Source organism: Macrotis lagotis, chromosome X (assembly GCF_037893015.1).
Source record: "Macrotis lagotis isolate mMagLag1 chromosome X, bilby.v1.9.chrom.fasta, whole genome shotgun sequence".
Lineage (NCBI taxonomy): Eukaryota > Metazoa > Chordata > Mammalia > Peramelemorphia > Peramelidae > Macrotis > Macrotis lagotis.
In genome coordinates, this window is record NC_133666.1 from 241,641,452 (window position 1) to 241,662,105 (window position 20,654).

General features: G+C 34.7%; 1 long non-coding RNA gene across 1 annotated transcript in view; it reads left to right on the forward strand.

The window, feature by feature from the left end:
* The first annotated feature begins 1,431 nt into the window (after positions 1-1,431).
* LOC141498281 (uncharacterized) overlaps positions 1,432-20,654 on the forward strand; it is a 32,851-nt gene continuing 13,628 nt past the window's right edge. Inside the window, exon 1 of the long non-coding RNA XR_012471600.1 lies at positions 1,432-1,894. This is a non-coding gene — a long non-coding RNA (uncharacterized LOC141498281). The remainder of the gene's footprint in view (positions 1,895-20,654) is intronic.

A 20,654-nucleotide genomic window follows, 5' to 3' on the forward strand; every position in this document is an offset into this window, starting at 1 on the left:
AAGAGAAGAGAAGAGAAGAGAAGAGAAGAGAAGAGAAGAGAGAGAGAGAGAGAGAGAGAGAGAGAGAGTGTGTGTGTTTGTGTGTGTGGTGGAGGAGGGGGAGAGAGCAAAGTGAGGTACCAAGTGTATGGATGATCAAGAAAAATGCAGATTTTGCACAGGAAATTAAGTAGTACAATTTAGCTGGAATGGTGACTTTTTACAAGAGAATATATCTGAGAAAAGGCCAGAAAGGTAGATGGGGACACATTTTGAAGGGCATTGAATGTCAAACTTAAGAGTTTGAAATGTATTTCTTAGGTAATAGATCACCGTAAGGTTTTAGGAAATGGAGTTACTTGACCATATTTATGTGTAAGAGAGAAGAAAAATCTGGTAGAAGTAAATTGAATGAAATTGGAGAGAGTAGAGGTTAGGTCACAAAGATATTTCATTGGTAGTGTGGAAGAAAACCTATACTCTGTTGTTTTGGTAAAATATGTTAGAAACATGTTATATAGATGAATTTCTACTTGGAGAAAAAATTAGTTATTCAGAATACCTTTTGATTCAATCAGCATTCAATATCCAACATCCTCTCATAGTAATCCTAAAACAAAAGATGAAATTTTACTGCAAAGTAAAATAAAGATAAATTGTTGAAATTTAGTTTTTTCCACTTACTAAATAGAACTTAGAAATGTGGATACACCCCTGAAGAAACTACCTGCCAGAATGCAACTGCTTCCCCTAAGGGTCCCCTTTCATTCTAGTTAATGTTAAACAAGAGAACTCCTCTTTTGATTGTATTAACAAAAAAAAAAAAAGTCCCACTTTGAGTTTGGTCTCCAAAACTCACTCTAAAAATCTAATGCCAGGAAATTTAAATTCCTCCCTGAAATGGACTGTCTTCTATTCAAGAGCAATTCATTAGACTTTCAATTCAAGTAAAATGAGACTTAGATCTGACTTGAGTGAAGGGGTACTCTGAGTCAGAAAACCTTGATTCAAATCTTGCCTCTGACATACCTATGACCCAGGGTAAATTACTTAATCTCTCTAAAGTTTCCCAGGGTCTGGAAAATGAGAAAAATTTAAAGGTCTCTAAAGTCTTCCTAGATTTAGGTCAATCTATATGATCTTATTTCCCAGTATGATTAAAATTGTTTTAAACTTGACCAAGAGCACATGCTGATGAAGAGTCTGTGCTCATCACCTGATTCTAGACCCAAGCTTGCAATTAGTTAAAACTGTCTGAGCCATATTTATGCTATCTTTTTTAAGAAAACATTTGATTGGTCAGGGAAGGTCATCACAATCTCTAAATGAAATTCAGGAAGAGTGATTATGACACATGGTATGCAACCTCCAATCAGAGGGAGGGTACATCATGTTGACATGTGGCAACCCTATAAATAGAGCAGATCATACTTCTAGACTTTTGTATTTTTTTTTTGATACCAGTAAGGGACATGAAACTGGCATTAGCTCAGTATTGAAAAACATCTACAATGGCTAAAGTAGTGAGAGCCTTTGAAAGTGAAAAATCTTCTAGTACAATAATATACCAAGAGAAAAAGAAAAAACCATCCCGGAAACGCTCTTATCACAGAAACTATATCCTCTACACACACAGAGTGATGAAAGAGGTATTCCCTGATCAAACCATGTCATACAAAACTGCTGAAATCATGAACTGCATAATCAATTATATCCTTGAACGAATTGCTGAAGAGACCTGCAGCCTCCTGTGTTACAAAAGACATTTAACCCTTAGCCACCAGGACATCCAGATGGCAGTGTACAGGCTCCTGCCCAATGAGCTGGCCAAGCATGCTGTGGCTTTTGGTACAAGGGCTGTTACAAGTTACAATGACTCCAAGTCTCCTTGCAACCTGTGACAAACGGCATTCAGGTGAAGTAGATAAGTCTTTTTATTCATATGTATTTCTTTAGAGCTTTCAATCCCTTAAATGTTCCATATTCTTTATTTGGCATTCTGAGTGGCAGATAGCCTGAAGTGTGTATGTTTATGTAGTTCTTGTCCTTTGTTATTTTGTTTTTTAGGCTTTTGCAAGGCAAATGAGGTTAAGTGACTTGCCAGAGGCCACACAGCTAGGTAATAAGTGTTTGAGATTGGATTTGAACCCAGGTACTCCTGACTCCAGGGCCAGTGCTTTATCCACTGTGCCACCTAGCCACCCCTTGTCCTTTGTTATTGAAGAAGACCAAAGTGACATCACGATGTTAGAGATGAGTTACAGTATGTTCAACTGTGGCTGATCAGACCAACACAAGCCCGGAATGCTCTACCACAGGTCGGGCACAAATAGTCCTTGTGAACACCTGGAGTGAGTACTTGAAACTTTCCTTTGAGCAGTTCCAACTCTACCTTCCTCATAGAGCACAGCACCCTCATTGATGAGGGCACACCATGCTGGGTGGTCTTGTGCCAGTGTCTCCCATGCTGTACTATCAATTCTTAAGTTCTTGAGACTTTCAGGGTTTCCCTGTATTGTTGCTTCTGACTGTGTGAGCTCTTGCCATATGTATAAAATAGTCTTCAAACAATGTGACCAGTTCATCAGTTGAGTTCTATATGGAAAAATTTGAATGCTTGGCTTCAGAATTTTCCTAAGACAATTTAAATGGAAGCAACTGAGTTTCCTGGCATGCCATTGTCAAACTGTCCAGTTTCACGGGCCTTTAATCCTTAGCCACCATACAGCATACAGCAATGGCTCTATAGACCTTCCATTTGGTAGTCAGTCTATACCTCTTCTCTCCCACACTTTATTTTGGAGCCTCCCACATACTGAGCTAGCTCTGGCAATGCATGTGTCAACCTCATTATCATTGTGTACCTCCCTGGAAAGTACACTGCCAAGGTAAGTGGAAGGTAAGTACACAAAACTTCTCCATTTGCTGTAATTCATGTTTCCATATAAGGGTGGCATGGTGCTGGCTGATGAAGCACCTGAGTTTTCTTGGCATTGTTAGGCCAAAGTTAGCACAAGCAGCAGAGAATCCATACTCTGTTGCATCTCAGCTTCAGAGGCTGCATTGAGTACACAATCTTCTACAAACAGAAAATAATGCACCAACACACCCTCCACTTTGGTCTTGGCTTGTAGCCTTTTCAAATTGAAGAATTTACAGGCAGTGCAGACCTTGATGCTATATTCATCCTCAGTAAAGGCATTTGATAACATGGTTGAAAATATGTTAAAAAAGCATGGGAGCAAAGAACACAGCCTTGTTTCACTCCACTAGTCACTAGGAAATCGCAAGAGCATCATTCATTATTCAGAACACCAGACAAGCATGCCTTCATGAAATTTATGGACAAACATATGGTTTATATAGAACTACATAATTTTTGTTCCATCTTAATCCTTTTTGTAGAAATATCTTTTGCTAGATAGTCAAGCCAAATTAGTTATTATACAAAAATAAATACCCCCAAAAAATAAAAACTACTTTTCTAATTTTTAATATACATTATTATGAAAACAATCTTTAATTCAGTGAATCTTTTTTATTCTCAAGAATATATCATTTCATTAATTCTACAGTATAACAGCATATATATATACATATATATATATATATATATATATTGGATCAATAAAGGAAGCTATATACTATTTTTAGAGAAATTGTTGAATATTACCTATAGATAAATTCTATTCAGTACACCAGATGCTAAAAATAGATATATACTAAATTGTACTAAATCAAAATTTTATACTAAGAGAAATTATTTTAGGAGGTGATATTTAGGAGGGGCTATTTTAGGAGGGGGGTGTGTATGTCTTAAATAAATTATATAGTTTTTCCCATTTAGAAGTATAATATTACATGTTCATATATGTACATATGCAGATAGAATCTAGAATTTTCCAAACTTTTTGTAATTAACGCCTTGATTTTTATCTTAAATTTTCAGAATTGTTAATTCAAACAATAACAAAAACAGTACATCATGAGTCCTAGACTATAATCAGTAGTAACTATGTTGATTTTTCAAGGGTGTTGATTAATCAGTGATCAGGACTAGAGGATGTCAAAAACATGTAATTTTCTGTCATTTGATTTTAAGAAAAAGTTACCTCATAAGTCTCAAAGTGTGCTACATACAACTAAAATATCATTTCAAATAATCATAAAAATTAGTTTTTTAACTTAATTTTTCACTAATAAGCATTATCCTATCCTCACCATCCCTACTGAAAAAGAAAATACATATTCATTTCTTAATGATTCCAACTCCTTCTTTGGTTTTTCCAAAATATTAACTATAGATCATTTGTTGCCTCATCTTAATCTTTTTTTATAGAAATAAGTTTTTACTAGATGATCAAACCAAATTACAAATATTATACAAAAGTTAACATTAACAACTCTCCAGAAAAAATACTTCACATTAAAGAATTTGGCAATGCAAATATTTTTGAGTAAAATTGAATTGAAAATTTTCTTTTAATTTTTTAATATGTATTATTTTGAAGACAAAGTCTTTCTTTTAATATATCTTTTTATTCTAGATCAATAAAGGAAGCTTATAATCCTGTATTTAGAGAAATTGCTGAGTGGCACCTATAGAAAGATGATTTTTAAAAATTATTTTGTTGTTCAGTGCTAAAAAGTGCTAAAAGTGTATATGTGTTAAATTGTTCTAAACCTTATGTTAAGAAAAATACATTACTTTGGGAGATATATTTATACCTGACACATAAATAACACATAGAACTATGGGATCATTGTGTATTTGTCAAGCAACCCAGAAGAAAGCATGTATATTCAAACTCATGGCATAAATTTTTGTTTGACTTTAAAGGCTATTTTGTGGTTGTGACATATTTTACACATTGATTTTGTTGCTGCTGCTGTTTTTGATAGACCATACCAGAGATTTGAGCAAAACAAGCATTTATATTCAAAATACTGGTGGGAAAAGTCCAGTTTTCACTTTATGCCAATAAATAGGAGAATTTTAACATGAATTAAAAATCTGACATATTGGGAAGACAGGGAGAAAGAGAGGTAGGTAGGGTACAGTGTCTGAAAGACTTCGACAACATCAAAGGATCAGGATGCTGCTGCTGATTGTGATACATGCTTTGGTGATAGGTTCTTCTTTGAAAATATGTATCTTCTTTGGAAAAGATCAAGAAGAAATTCTAAGATTCCCATCTCCACGCCCGAAATGATGTTTCAAGCAAAGCCAAAAAGCCATCAGGAAAAAATTCTCCATCAAAGTCTGTATTTCAAAATGCTTAACAATGTTTTATTATTTGAGCAGCCTGAAACTTTAAAAATTCTCATGGAAAGAATCATAAAGGAGCATTTTGTTGTTTGTGGGTTTTTTAGTCAAGAGGGGTGTTCAAAATTCTAATATCTGATACTAGGCTCTTTATTCAAAATGCTCTTATTAGACTACAAGGGGAGCCTCAAGAAAACAGTATTCCATAAAATAAGTTTTGCTTGCCGCACCCCCTCCCCCATCATTTAAATCTTATTCCCCTGGTAGAGTGAAAAGTAAATGGATGAGGAGTCAAGAACTATAAGGTCCCTGTTCTTGTTCAAATTTTACAAGATTTGTTAGTGACTCTTGACAAGTCATTGTTCCTTCTCTGACTTCTCGGTTTGTATCGATAAAAGCACTGGACTTGGAATCAGGGAAACTCATGATCATGAATTCAAATCTACCCTCAGATAGCTGTGTGAGCTTGGGCAAATCTCTGTCAAGAAAAACCCAAAAAGTCTTAAGATAACTGAAATGACTCAACAACAAAATCTCTCTAAAATTGAGGTTTTTCTAAAATTTTCTATCCATTGTAAAGATTCAAATTAGAAAAATAATGACCATCCATAGAATCTATACCTAATAAATTTTAAATTAAAAGGTAAATTTTATAAGACATAAGGGGGGGAGCTTCTCTTGGTTTGTTAGCAGTTAGGAGTTTTCTATTTAGTTATTTTAAGAATCTATTAAAGTATTTGGAACCTAAATAGATTTAAGTTGGATCATTAATGTAAAAAAACAAACTAAAGCAATTGAAAAAAAGGAACAGGTACGCTTTTGATAAATTCTGTACAATGCTTTTAATGATACTGGAATGTAAAGATTTTTTTTTAAGAACTTTTACACCTTGGAAAAACTAAAGCTACTTAACATAAATGCCAAGAAATTGATCGAAAATATGATAAATGTAACAAACTAAAAAAAATTCTCTGACTTAAAACTTTAAAAAAAAAAAGAGGAAACAGCCATTTACTAAAGTCTAGTATGTGTCCGCAATACTAAATTTACGTAACTTGCCCAATTTTATCTTATTTGATAATTATCTCACAATTTGTGAAGTAAGGTGCAATATTATCATTCCCCATTTTATACTTTTTATATCTGAAGAATACTATAGTGGCTTCCTAGGGTTAATAGATGTAGCCAGGAGACTGGCTTTGAATTCAAGTAATTCAAGTCTTCCTGACCCAAACTCTTGAGTTTTCTCTGTCCACTGCTCCACTTAGCTCAGTCCCTCAATCCTTTTTTGTTCAGTTGTTTCAGTTGTACTCCACTCTTTATGACCCCATTTGGGGTATTCTTGGCAAAGATGCTGGAGTAGTTTGTCATTTCCTTCTCTGGATCATTTCACATATGTGGAACTGAGGCAAACACAGGGTTAAATGATTTGGCCAGGGTCACACAACTAATAAGTATCTGAAGACAAATTTGAACTCAGGAAGATGAGTCTTCCTTGACTCTAGACTCAGCACTCCTTATTTACTATTCCATCCTTACATCCTGAGTTTTCTCCTCTTGTTTGGCAACATCTAAATACCTTATCAGTCCTCTTGGGTTAATTATCTCTAGTCAGAAGACTCATATATTTATCATTATTGTATTTGCCTTTGTGTATGTGTGTGTGTGTGTGTGTGTGTGTGTGTGTTACATCCAACCCTTACTAAGTTTTTTAGACAACTCAAACTCCCAACATATACAAAAATAGAATTGTTATCCTTCTCCCCAAACCTCATTCTCTCTGGGTTTCTAACTCACAGTTCTCATTCTCCTCCTTTCACAAATCACATATCTATTAGCATTTCATGCTTTTTAGTATTCACACAATGTATGGCAAGTAGCATTTCAGGCTCTTAACTTTCCTCTGGATTTTTAAAAGTGTTAATCTCTCATTCCAATCCCTTTCCATATCAGTACTAGCAAATTAAGGAAAATAAATGTTTTTGCAAAAAGGAGTTCTGAGAGGAGAAAGGCAATTTATACACCAACATTACTTAAATATAGATTTGAAATCACATCTGAACTAAAATTTTAAAAGTCTGGAGAACTAGGAGTCAGATATAGTCCAAGCAGGATAGAAAAGAATAATCCTAAATTCTGAACAAATCTAATATGCTGCCCCAGATTCAATAAGCTTTATTTTTCTGTCTCTCTTACGGTTTCAAATTGAATGAACATTGTTTTCAAATTACTATGTAGCTCCACATCTTTTCCAGGACTCTAGAATCCTGTTGGAGATGCTTTTCTATTATTCTATTATTCAGAATTAACCATAGACTATTTCTCCCAGCTATGACATTTGCAAATGTGATAAATGTACTTTTATTTTTTAAACCACTAAATGATTTTTATTGTGAAATAGAAAAGTATCAAGGAACACAACCAGAAAATAATTATACATAATCCCAGCATTGACTCATAGTGCATAAATGTATTCTGGGAAAAAATAAGGGAAGGTCCTTGGGTTCTTCTCAGTCTCTGCTGTGTGTTTTTTTAAATGTTTAATATAATATTTCCTTAATTATTTTAATTGTTTTTTTCTCAACTTTTTTAAATGTCAAAAGCATTCCCATAGAACACAGAAAAGCATAAAAATAGAAATCTGCATGAAACCATGAATTTCCACTTCACATTGCTTGCCTTTAAAAAAATTTTTTATTCTACTTTTAAAACTGTCTTGTCTGCTTCTTTGTGATTTCTGTACATTTATAAGATATTAACAGGCTTTTGTTGTTTTAAAATATCATCTTGCCCATTAAATAAAAGAATAAAGTTAATAATAAAAAGGCTATCTTTAGTCAAGTAATTTGGAAGGAAATTACTTTTGGAGTAAGGAGAAAGTCACAAAATCTCCTATCCTCTACTTCAACCCTTCAAACAATTGTTTGAATTTCTCTGAGACAGTCATTGGAGTCCAAGTCTCATTAATAACCAATAGGGGGGCGGCTAGGTGGCGTAGGGGATAAAGCACCGGCCTTGGAGTCAGGAGTACCTGGGTTCAAATCTGATCTCAGACACTTAATAATTATCTAGCTGTGTGGCCTTGGGCAAGCCACTTAACTCCATTCGCCTTGCAAAATCCTAAAAAAATAAATAAATAAAATAAAATAACCAATAGGGAAAATACTGCAGCAAAGGTCCTAAAGAAGCAGTGGCTAATGACAACTGATCTGTGTCATCGGAGGGTTGATAAGACACACAAAGAATAAACTAGATCCTGGAAAAGGAAGCTTCATAACTAAACAAGGGAACTGACTAAGCCCAAAAGAGCACACAAGAGAACTTCATGAGGGACTCTGGGAAAGAAAAGGATGCCTACGATGCCCCAGCATGTATTATGAGCACTTAATAGTTTTATTAACTGATTTTATATCATATGTTGATATTCTGATATCAAATGTTAGAACTCTGGACTTGGAGAAACTGTCCAAGGATCTTTCCTAAAACTTACCAAAACCTATACTGAGGGGGCAGACCTTCCTTCTATGAATCTCAGGATGAGGAATATTTGCTTCAGGTAATTAAAAAAATATTCTTACTCAGGTTCTGGATCCCATTTTCCATTTATGCATTCTGTACTTTTGATCATCTGAATTATATCTGTAATTAATGACTATTGTCGAGTCTTCATGGCTTTTGACTTGTAAGTCTTCAAAAATTTCTGATGAAATCAGAATCCAAGGTCAATATATTTCTTAAAAAAAGAGACAAAATTTTAAAATTTAATGCCTACCGTGTCATTTAAATAGAGCAGTCAAACACACAGCCCAACCTCCAGTAATGACCAAGCCAGAATTAAAACATAATTAGGAAATATTTAAGAAAATGAAGAAAAATGCAATAAAACATGGATAACATTATTTAAATGCAGCATGCAGGGGATTATGTTCACATTGGAACCTTCCTTTTTTCCACTATAATTTAAATCCTTTTCAATGTTCAATCTTCATTCAATGAACATTTATCAGATGTCTACTTCAAACTGCAAGGATAGAGGGGAAGCTTCATGGCAAATTTAGCTGAGTTTTGAAGAATGAATAAAATTATAAGCATCCTGGGAAGAAGAAAAAGTGTGAGCCAGGTTAGTAATTAACCATACAATTAAGCCAATATCTTAGCTTGGAAAGCTTTATAACTGAATGCATATGCTGATCATACATCTTATATTGCATAACATGAACTTTTAATAATACAGTATAACCCAAACCTAATGGTTAATATCTGTCAAATACTGAAATTTCCAATAGATTGCATAGAGAGAAATAAATATTCCTTTGGGATAAATAGAAGGCAATGATCATAAGTACCCTGCTAACTTCTGAGTACTTTTGAATAAAATAAATTTACAGCCTATTTTGTGAGGGTCGTTAAATAATAGATGCATTGATCTGATCTTCTTTTATCCAGAATGATTGATTTCTCAATGACTTCAAAATATTTAATATCAATATTGACCCAAAAAATAGTTATATTTCTCTTAACTGAGCAGAGAAGTTGGAAAATTTAATTCATAAAGTGTATACTAATTTCCAAAAAAAGTCAACAAGATCAACTTTTAGAAAGTGAGCCTTGGCATGAATCCCTTTGATACATCTCTCTCTATAATGACTCAAATAGTTGGAATTATAAATCATATTGATTGTGGGGGGAAATAAATGGTAGCCTATCAGGGACCCCTAAAGTAGAGTAGATTCCAATCAACTTCTCCCCACCCACCACCAAACAAAACACAGCTCTTTTAAAATGCCAGAAGAAATAATTATTTAAAAAACAAGACCAACAGTTACGATCTGCCACCTGCACTCCAGGACTTCACCTTAATATCTGCCAGAATTTTGTGGAAATTTTGGGCAGATATAACCCAGGGGGTAAGTTTGGAAAGTAAGGAAATAGCCAAAAACTCTTGTCAGGGCCAGTTTGTTCAAGCAGCACTCTCTAGGTTACATGGACAACCCATAGTGTAAACTACAGCAGGAAAAAGACCAGAGCAGTACTTGGGAGAAACAAAGTATCTGGGATACCATAGGAAGTCTGCTATGAAAAGATCCGTCTGTTTGAGCCATTAGAATCACAGCAAGTTACTAAGTCAACCAGGTTTGGCTTCCTTGGGCAATTTAGGAAGGTGGTGGAACTGCTTGGGTCTGTACCCTGAAGAGATCATGGAAAAGGGTAAAAACATCACTTACACAAAAATATTCATAGCAGCTCTCTTTGCAGTGGCAAAAAATTGGAAATCGAGTGAATGTCCATCAAATGGGGAATGGCTGAACAAATTGTGCTGTATGTATATTATGGAACACTATTGTTCTATTAGAAACCAAGAGGAATGAATTCAGAGAAGTCTGGAAAGACTTGCATGAATTGATGTTGGGCAAGATGAATAGAAGCAAAATATTGTAGATCCAAACAGTAATCATGAGGGTGATGATCAACCTTAACAGACTTACTCATTCCATCAATGAAATAATCAGGACGAATTTTAGAGTACCCGTGACAGAGAATGCCAGCTGTATCCAGAGAAAGAATTGTAGAGTTTAAACAAAGATTAAAGTTTTATACCTTCCATTTTTTAAAAAATATATCTTATATACTACATAATTTTGCTATTTCTAATTTTTATTTTCTCCTCAACACATTCAATTTTGATCAATGTATAAGCACAGACACAATGTAAAGGTTATCAGACTGCCTTCTGTGGGGAAGTGGGGGGAGGGAAGGGGGTGGGGGGAGAGAAGGGAGGGAAACTTTACCAAAAAATGATAGGTAGAAGCTACTATTGTATACAACTGGGAAACAAATACAATTTTTTTTAAAAGGAAGGTGGTAGAAAAGGGAAACAGTCAAAATTTTAAGTCCCAGGTACCAGGAGTCTGAGCTCAGGAGTTCCTCCTGAAGGTGACTACACTCTCCTGGGTCAAACAAGGCTTGTCCACACCTTCAATGACAATAAGAAACAGAAAAGACTAGAGTCTTACCCAAGCAAGCTAAAAGTCCTTATCCAGAAGGAAGATACAAACACAACGAGGAAATACTAAGAATTAGGAGAAACCCAAGAGCTAAAATCAGAATATAGTAAATCCCACAGTAAGTCCAAACAGAGACTCAGAGAAAAGAATATTCTAGTCACAAGGACTAAAACATATACTTGGAAGAAATTGAAGAAAGCCATAATGAAATACAATGTTAAATGAAATGTCAACTAGGAAGAAAAAACGTCAAGGAGAGTCAATAGTTCAGAAAAGATATAAACTTAAAATGAGCAGAATTCTGCAAGAGAACTATATAAAACAAAGTTAAAAAAACTTTGAAAGCTATAAACTATGATCAAATAATGACTAAATTTATGATTTCAAAGGACTGATGAGGAAAAATATGCTATTCATTATAAAGATGAATTGAGATATATGTTTATATATACACATATATATGAATGCTTATGTAAATATACATGTTTTCTATATTCTAGGCGAATTTGTTTGATTCAGCTAAACATTTGTTGCAAGAAAATTGTTTTTTTCCCTTCAGTGAAGTCTAGGGAATAGGAGGGAGAGAATATATTTCTGTTAATTCAAACAATGGAGAAGGACTACTAGTTAAAGATGTGAATGTTGTATGAACTTTCAAATGAAGTCTGTTAATTTTACTTCTTTTACTTTGTTACAAAAGTAGCTTCAGTACTTAAATTAAGTGGGAGTGAGAAATCTGTAAACAAAATAAAAATAAAACTAATAAAACTGGGGAGATGGATAAAAAAAAGAAAAAGTAGAAGGATGTGTGTATGGGAAGGGAGAAATCTTGTTAGTCAAAAAAAGTAATAGTCAAGCAAAATTGATTCATTCACACAGTGGCTGTGTCACAAATGGGTCTTTCCTGAGTTGATTATCACCTGTCAGGAGTTGAGCTGACATAAATGCTGCATCCTAGGTCCTCTGGTAAGCTGGGCACTCATTGCACCAGAACAATCTTTCAAAGTTGTTTTTTCTTATATTGTGGTTTATCTTTATTATAAATTATTCTCCAGCTTTGTGCTCACTTCACTGTGTCATTTCACCTAGGATTCTCTAAAGATTTTTCATTTCTTATGACACAAATAATCTATTAGTTTAATGCCCCAGTTGTCTAAGAGTACAGTCTATGTGATTTCCTTAGTTCTTAGCTTTTCTTCTCCCCCTTCTTCCCTTCCTCTTACTCTACTCCCCTCCCCTGGCCTTTTGGACACCTTGGTGGATAAGAGCAGGCCCAGGAGTTGGAAGGACAAATCTGTCTTATGACAGTTATTAGATGCATGACCTTAGTCAAGAGGAGGAAGTTGCAAACCAGTCCAGTCCAAGCAAACCCTAAATGGCATCACAAAGAGTTGGCCATGGGGGCGGCTAGGTGGCACAGTGGATAAAGCACTGGCCCTGGAGTCAGGAGTACCTGGGTTCAAATCCAGTCTCAGACACTTAATAATTACCTAGCTGTGTGGCCTTGGGCAAGCCACTTAACCCCATTTGCCTTGCAAAAACCTAAAAATGAATAAATGAATGAATGAATGAATAAATAAAAAACAAAAAGTTGGACATGGCTGGATAATAATATAAAAGGATCAAGAAAGATTATTTTTGCTGTAACTTCACTCTCTAGTATTATTCTCCCTCTTTCCCCCTTGTTTTTGATATTACAGCAAATTGCTGGCTGTTTAAAATGAATAAAGGAAGGCTAAAATGTTTAACAGCCAGCAATTTGCTTTTCTATTCATTTTAGATTTTGAAGGTCAATGATGTTCTTTCCCTATTCCTTCCTTTATGTTAGTATACCTGTGCTTATTTTTTATGCATTCCAATTATGAAAAACCATACAGCTCCTGATAGTTCCAATTTATCTTTCTAGGTTTCCCTATTTTGAGGATCTTAACTTAATTCTGGGCTTTTCAAATCAAAAATGTGTCCTCTTTTTCCATTAATGATCCAGTTTTTCCTCCTATAGAAGAGTACTCAACTTTGCAAAGTTATTCTTGGTTGTATGATTATCTTGCTTGCTTTTTTAGAATAGTATATTCCAAGATCTCTTAGTGGGAGCTGCCAGCTGGGTCTTCTGGGATATTCTTTCTTTTTGAATTCTTACAATTTTTTTTCTTTTACATGAGAGCAAACTCTGGATTTTGCCTATAATTCAGGGGTTTTTCCTGTGATTTCACTAATGGAGAATACCTTCTGTCATTACTTTGTCCTCTGGTTCTGATAAGTTCTGGGCAGTTTTCATTTATTTCTTGAAAATATAATGTCCACATTGTTTTGTTTTGTTTTTAATCCTTTCAACATTTCAAGGAGTTCTGTGGTACTAGCTAGTACCTCAGAATGCCTAGACTGTGCTACCCAGCCCTCAAGTTTAAGAACTCTGTGGCACCAGACTAAAGAAGGTCTGCACCACTGTGACTTGCCTGCTTGCCCCCCTTTCCCTGGAGTTTTTAATGGTCTCATACTGGGACTTTCAGACTACCCTGGAACTTTCTTAAGGGCATGTTCTCCTCTCTTCCTCTTAACTGGACCCAAAACTTGTTAGGTCTCCTAGTGTTGGCTTTTTTGAACAAACTCCCTTTCCTCTTCATGGACAGAATACTAGCCAAATTTTTATCCTGTTTTCATGTGGAAAAGTTACTCATTGTATATGGTTTCTTCTGGTTTTGGTAAACGAGCTGAGCAGTCTGCCCCCACAGTTCAGACAGTTATCTCTGCTTTTATTCAAGTCATTGATGAGCTCTCAGTTCCAAATGCTAAAGCCAAAACAAAAACTCCATAACAGACAATCCTTGGTCGATCATTCAAACAATTCAATAAATGTAGCCTATTGTCCTGTAAAGTTAATATGAGAAATTTTGTCAGAGTTTTATGTTGAAATCTTGGTAAAATGTAACTCCTTTTTAAACAATGCAGAGAAAAGAACACAAAGAAGACCAGAAAGAATTTACAGATAAGAACAATTTTTACACAAAAGTGTTCATAAGGAGATCCACAAGTTCATGTGCAAGTCTCTTTTTTCTGACCTATGGAAATTGATGCAGTTAAGTTCATAATAAAAAAATTTAAAGAAATTTCAAGAAATATATGTATTTAATACTTTCATAAAAGAGTTGGACTTTAATTACCCTTTCTCTCTTAGAAATTCCTTCCCATTACACAGAAGGCAGAACAAATTATGAAATAAATAGTAGGTGTACCTTCCCCCAATCCAAGTAAATGGATTCCTTAAAGAATTAAAATTTTTTATTTCTGGCAAAGATTTGATAACATTGGAAAGTCTTCCAATGCCCACTAAAAGTCTGTTGGAGCTGACCCCATGAGGTCCTCATTTCCATAATCCAGTGATGGGAAGCACTAGCTGCTTGAACAGATCAATTAGACTGCAGTACAAAAAAAAATTATGTAATTTCGCTCTTTATTTTTTTTTCTTAAGGATTTGATTTCTCTCTCATCATATTCAACTTAGATCATTGTATACCATGGAAACAAGAAAAAAAAAAGGAATGGCATATTGATAAAAAATGTCATTAATTTAAGGCATTTTGCTAATTAAGGTCCATAGGACCTGAGGACCTATTTTCAGGAAAATTCAGGAAAATTATGCTGCCTCAGTACAAAATTATCACTTTTTCAAATCAACATTGAAATGGATATCTAGAAAAATATGGGGGAATTGGAAGGGGGCTAGGAATAAGGATAGTGGAGACTTTTCATTTAAAATGAAAAATCGTCCCAATAAATATAAAACTGTAGATGTAACAGACCCAAAAAATCTTTTCAATATAATCAGAACATTCAGAAAAAAGACATTTCTCTTAATCATCTCAAATACCCTTACTGAAAGTCAATAATAAAAGATATTTTTTTAAATTCAATAGAATAAAAGCAGGAAATTATCCCAATTAAAATCTTCATTTTTATAGGAAAATTTAAGATTTCTGGCAACGATTTGATAACATTCCCTACCTGTGACTTCCCTCTCTTAATTATTTCCTATTTCCTATTTATCCTAAATATAGCTTGCTTTGTATATATTCTGTTTGCATGTTTCCCCTTTTTTTAATCATAAGCTCTTTATGGGCAAGAATTCTTTTTCCCCCTCTTGGAAACCCCAGCACTTACTGTAGTCCTGTTACATAATAGGTATTCCTTAAATCATTAAGACTGATTGATCATCTTGGGTCATCTTTATATAATAGGTATTCTTTAAATCATTAAGATTGATTGATCATCTGGGGTCATCAGAATGCAAAAAGTAACAGCAACAACAAAGAATTATATCAGAGAAAAGATAAGAATAAATCAACTCCATAATAGGTATTCCTTAAATCATTAAGATTGATTGATCATCTAGGGTCATCAGAATGCAAAAAGTAACAGCAACAACAAAGAATTATATCAGAGAAAAGATAAGAATAAATCAACTCTTTCAGTCAGTCCCCTGTGACTCCCAGAGACTTCACTTTGGTTACTAGAATTTCATTAGTTTGTCCATATCATCACTCTATGGGCACTTCGAGGTGTGTTTAGAGTCATAATGTTATCAAGCTGTAGAAGTCAGTGGGAGCCGGAGCCAGGAAAATTGCTCTTTGTAATAAGTCCTAAGAATGGCAAGCTGACATTCTTAGTGTTAAAGTTTGTTGCTAATTGTGTCTTGAGAAAGACTGAGAGGAAAGGACTATTGATTAGTTCATGGAGACAAGTTAGGTTATTGCATTCTTTTTTTTTTAAGTTTTTTTTGCTTTTTTGTAAGGCAAACAGGGTTAAGTGGCTTGCCCAAGGCCACACAGCTAGGTAATTATTAAGTGTCTGAGACCGGATTTGAACCCAGGTACTCCTGACTCCAGAGCCAGTGCTTTATCCACTACGCCACCTAGCCGCCCCTGGGTTATTGCATTCTTTCATCAGATGTCACATGCTTGTGCTTGCCTGGCTTTGGTAGTGTACTGCTCATACAGCCATACTGATGAGTAGTTCCAAAGTGGAAGGTCATAGAAGAAAGACCTTACTGACAATTAGTCCATTGAGAGAGAAGTTAGAATTTATCATGTTCTGTCACCAAATATCACATGCTGGTGCTTGCCCAGAGTTGATGAAGCTCCAGTGCCTCAATGATGACCTTAGTCTCCTGCAGTAGCCAGGTCAAGGGATGGAATGATTCTGGTAAAGGCAAGTGAGAAGGATGCCTTGTATATTATACTATTCACTCATAATAAACATAATTGTACTATTCATGCAACCTATCACCTGATTGGATGGTATGAACCTCTTTGATACCAAGGACTAGAAGCAGTAGTATAGTTAGCCAAAATTGATTTAGATTTTGGAGCTTGTCAGAACTATCTTACCCCACCCCCATCCCCACTTCATATCATTTAAAAATTTGATAAGCATCTTTTTTACAGCTTTACCCAGTGTGTTTGGGAGAAGAGAGAAAAAATAGTGTCTTTTCCCCCCCAAATATTCTGATTAAGGTTGGATTAATTCCACCAGAATTATCTTGTCCAAATTTTTTTCTGATTTGAAAGAAGTAGGAATCCACCATCCCACCTCATTTAATATAATGCAAGCACAGAATTCAAAATGTAATTATAAAATAAGTAAAGTAGATGTTAAGGAATTTTCCTGTAATCACAATTTCATGTGATATGTACTTAATTTGAAAGAATTGACTTTGGCCTTTGAATCAAAGCAAATGAAACACACAAGGAGTATCATCTCTGATAGAATCAGTCGAGCCTCATGGGCCTGTGTATAAAAACAAATCAAACCAGTATACCAGCAACTCTAGTGGTAAAGGATTCCATGTTCAGGAGTAGTAGAGTCCAGTTCAGTAATTAGAGATAAAACTAAACAATGAGAAGGATATGATCTTATGGAGAAAGAAGAGATTTTCTTTCCTTCTTTTCACCCCCTTACATGGCCCATGTCTTTGAAAAATTTGGACCAGTTTGAGGCAATGCATCCAAACTAAACCTAAAGGAGGAAACAGCTTCGAGGAATGTGACTCCTCTGCACAAAAGAAATGTTACTATGATTTCAAGAAACAGACCCCCTGGAGTCTGAGTAACCTTGCTGACAGAGAAATGGAGTTTGCATAGAAAAAGAACTCACATGTGAGTGTGGAGGGTTATGAACCTTTGCCACATGTATAGGATACACAATAATCTCCATTAACATTAAGTACTTAAAAGCACTTATTTTGGGGAGAATGTACCTAGTTTGTACCAACTTTTTTAGTATGCTATCTTTTTTAATAAACTCTTTGCTAAAAGCTAATTAAGTCTAATGGCTAGTTATCAATAGGGAAACAAACTTATTGGGTCTTGTGAACTCAAGGACTCATCTATAAGATTATTCCTAGAACCCAAATTAGCAGCTACCCTCTCTTGAGTCCCAACCTCTGCAATTGAAATTGCAGAGAAGTAGAAAGTCTTGAAAATCCTGTAAAACAAAACTAGTTCACAAAATCCAGACCCCGTAGAAGAATCTAGCAGATTTTTAGTAAAAGATTTTGAGCTATAAAGGAACCTTAGCCATCATCTTTCAACTCCTTCATTTTACAGATGAGAAAACCTCACCTCAGGTTAAATGATTTCTCCAATTGTCAGTCAAGGGATTTGAAACCAACAATCTGTTAAAAATCTAGTGTTCCTTCCAATCCAGTTTATTTTTTATTTTTTGCTCTAACTGCAAAGGTATATGTTGCTTTCTCATGATTATATAGAAAGAATGAGAATTTATGAGATGACAAGAGTCTGAGAAAAAAATGTAGAGAGAAGCAGGAAGTTCATAAGCAATTGTCAAAATCTTAAGTGAAGAGAATAATGGCTTAGGGGAAAGTAGAACTAGGAAGGGAGAGGTACAAGGGAGAGAGCTATAGGCAGAAGTATAGAAAAAGACCATATGCAGTTTCCTTAAATAATATAACCTAAAAATTCACAATATTTTTCATTAAAAAATTAATGTCTCCTAAACAATGGTGCTCTATCTTTATTTTTGCACACGTGATATACAATACAAGAAAAGAATAGGCTTCAAAGTTTTTTGCAAAGGCCTGTCCTGTCAAAGGGCCAACTAGGTGGTGCAGTGGATGGAGTACCATCCCTGGAGTCAGGAGGACCTGAGTACAAATGACACTTAATATTTATTTAGCTGTGACCTTGGGCAAACCACTTCCCTCCCCGCCCCCCCCCCCCCAATTGCCTTGCAAAAACAAAGCAAAACAAAAAAGAACTGTCAAGGATAAATGAGGAGTAATCAGGCTTGTACTTGGACCCTGATAGAATTCTAAAAGTCAAAACTTAAGTTTTTCAGAGTCTTACAAATTTAGGCTTGAGGAAATGGGGACTGGAGAGAGGAGAGTCTTCCTTATAACTATCTAAAAATAGAGTGGGACCTCTTGGAAAATATTGAGACTTTAAGCAAAGATTAGAAGTCCACTTGTTCATTTCTTCTTGTACAAGTTCATGCACAGATTGGACCATGAGCTGCTAAGGTTCCACTTGTAAAAAAGTTCCTATTGTTTTTCCCTTGGAATAACCAGTTTAAGGAAAGAAACTCTTATAAATGTGTTCATGCTGCTACTATGAGAACATCAGAAACTTGATATGATTTTATCAGTGAAAAAGTCAGAAAAATAGAAATTTTTTTATCATCTTTGCAACTGCCCCCTAAAAACCATGCGAGTGCCATCTGTATCCAGATAAGGAGCTGTGGAGTTTGAACAAAGTTCAAGGACTATTCCCTTCAATTTAGAAAAACACTGATAAATCTTACTGTCTGATCTTGTTACATCTTAGACTTCTTGTCTCTTCTCTAAGGATATGATTTCTCTCTCATCACACCCAATTTGAATCAAGGTACAACATGGAAACAAAGTAAAGACTGACAGATTGTTTTCCGTGGAGGGGTGGGGGAAGGGAAATAAAATGGGGGGAAAATTGTAAAACTCAAATAATATCTTTAATAAAAATTAATTAAAAAAACAAAAAAAACCCTGCGAGTTTTCCATCTGACTTTGCAGCTAAAATCTTTCTTATGGGTTGATTCCTATTCAAATATGAGGTCCTTGAGATCAAGGACTGTCTTTTCTGTTTGTATGCATAGCTATTTAGCACAATACTTAGAATAGTAATCACTTTATAAATGCTTGTTCATTCATTAATGAGCATACCTCTTTTCAATATTTCTTTCTTTTTTACTTAATTTGTAAATTTATTGATTTATGAAACAAAACTAATATTTCATAACATAGTCTAATAATGAAAAAGATGATTGCACATGAAACTGGAAATCTATTATGGTCTGCTATTCCTTTTAAATATATAATAAAGTTAGTACATAAATTTCTTTTTCTTTTTTTCTTCCCCTACTCCTGTCCTAAAGATTTCCAAAACATGTTCCCACAAGCATTTTAATTTTCAAGCCTAGTGTCTATTCCAAATCCATCCTAGCTAACCTCACTGGGCATGCCAACACTTATCTATAATCTTTTAGTTTATCTTTTATTGACTCTTATCATATTCCCTATAATTCACATTATCAGATCTCTTACCTCTTTCCTCAAGAATTAACTACCTCTCACACTCAATAAAGAATCTGCTTCTTTCTAAGGATATTAAAGCTTTCTGACATTGAGCTCTGCTTCAACTTTCCATTTCAAAATTTCTTTATATCTCCAAGCATTCCCCATATTTGTTCCTGATATCCACATCAGATTACATATCTTATCCCATATTTGAGCAATATATCCCCCAATGATTGGTAACTAACCAATTGGTTAATTGATAGTTAATCTAGCTTTACTTGAAGATATCCAGTGAACTATCTCTCAAGGCCCAATCTACCTTCAGTTAACTAGAATTATTAAGGGGTCCTTCCTTTCTGTGAGCTTATTTATATATCTCTTCTATACCTGATGCTCTCTCCTGGGGCCAAGCAGATCAAAAGTTAAAATCTCTTCATATACTTGAAGGAATACTGATATTATCTCTCCTGATAACATGCATACTAAATACCAATGCCCCTGCTCAAAAAATTCTAGTACCATATCAAAGACCATGATAAAACATTTATGAAATATTAAAATGAAATTAATTTATATTATGGTGAAAATAGATTTTTCATGAAGCAGAAATGGGAAAACTCAATATTGCATTACCACACTGCAGAAAACCCTAGTATTACTACAGTATAAATAATAGGCTCTTGTCCTCGGGCTATGCTGACTGTTAAACATATGATAACAAACTGCTCCAGATTAAGTGTCATCTCTGTGCCCACACGTGCTGTCACACTGCAAATTGCTCAAATTAAAATTCTTTCTCGTACTTGATGGTGTTCAGACTTGAAACAAGAATAGCTCA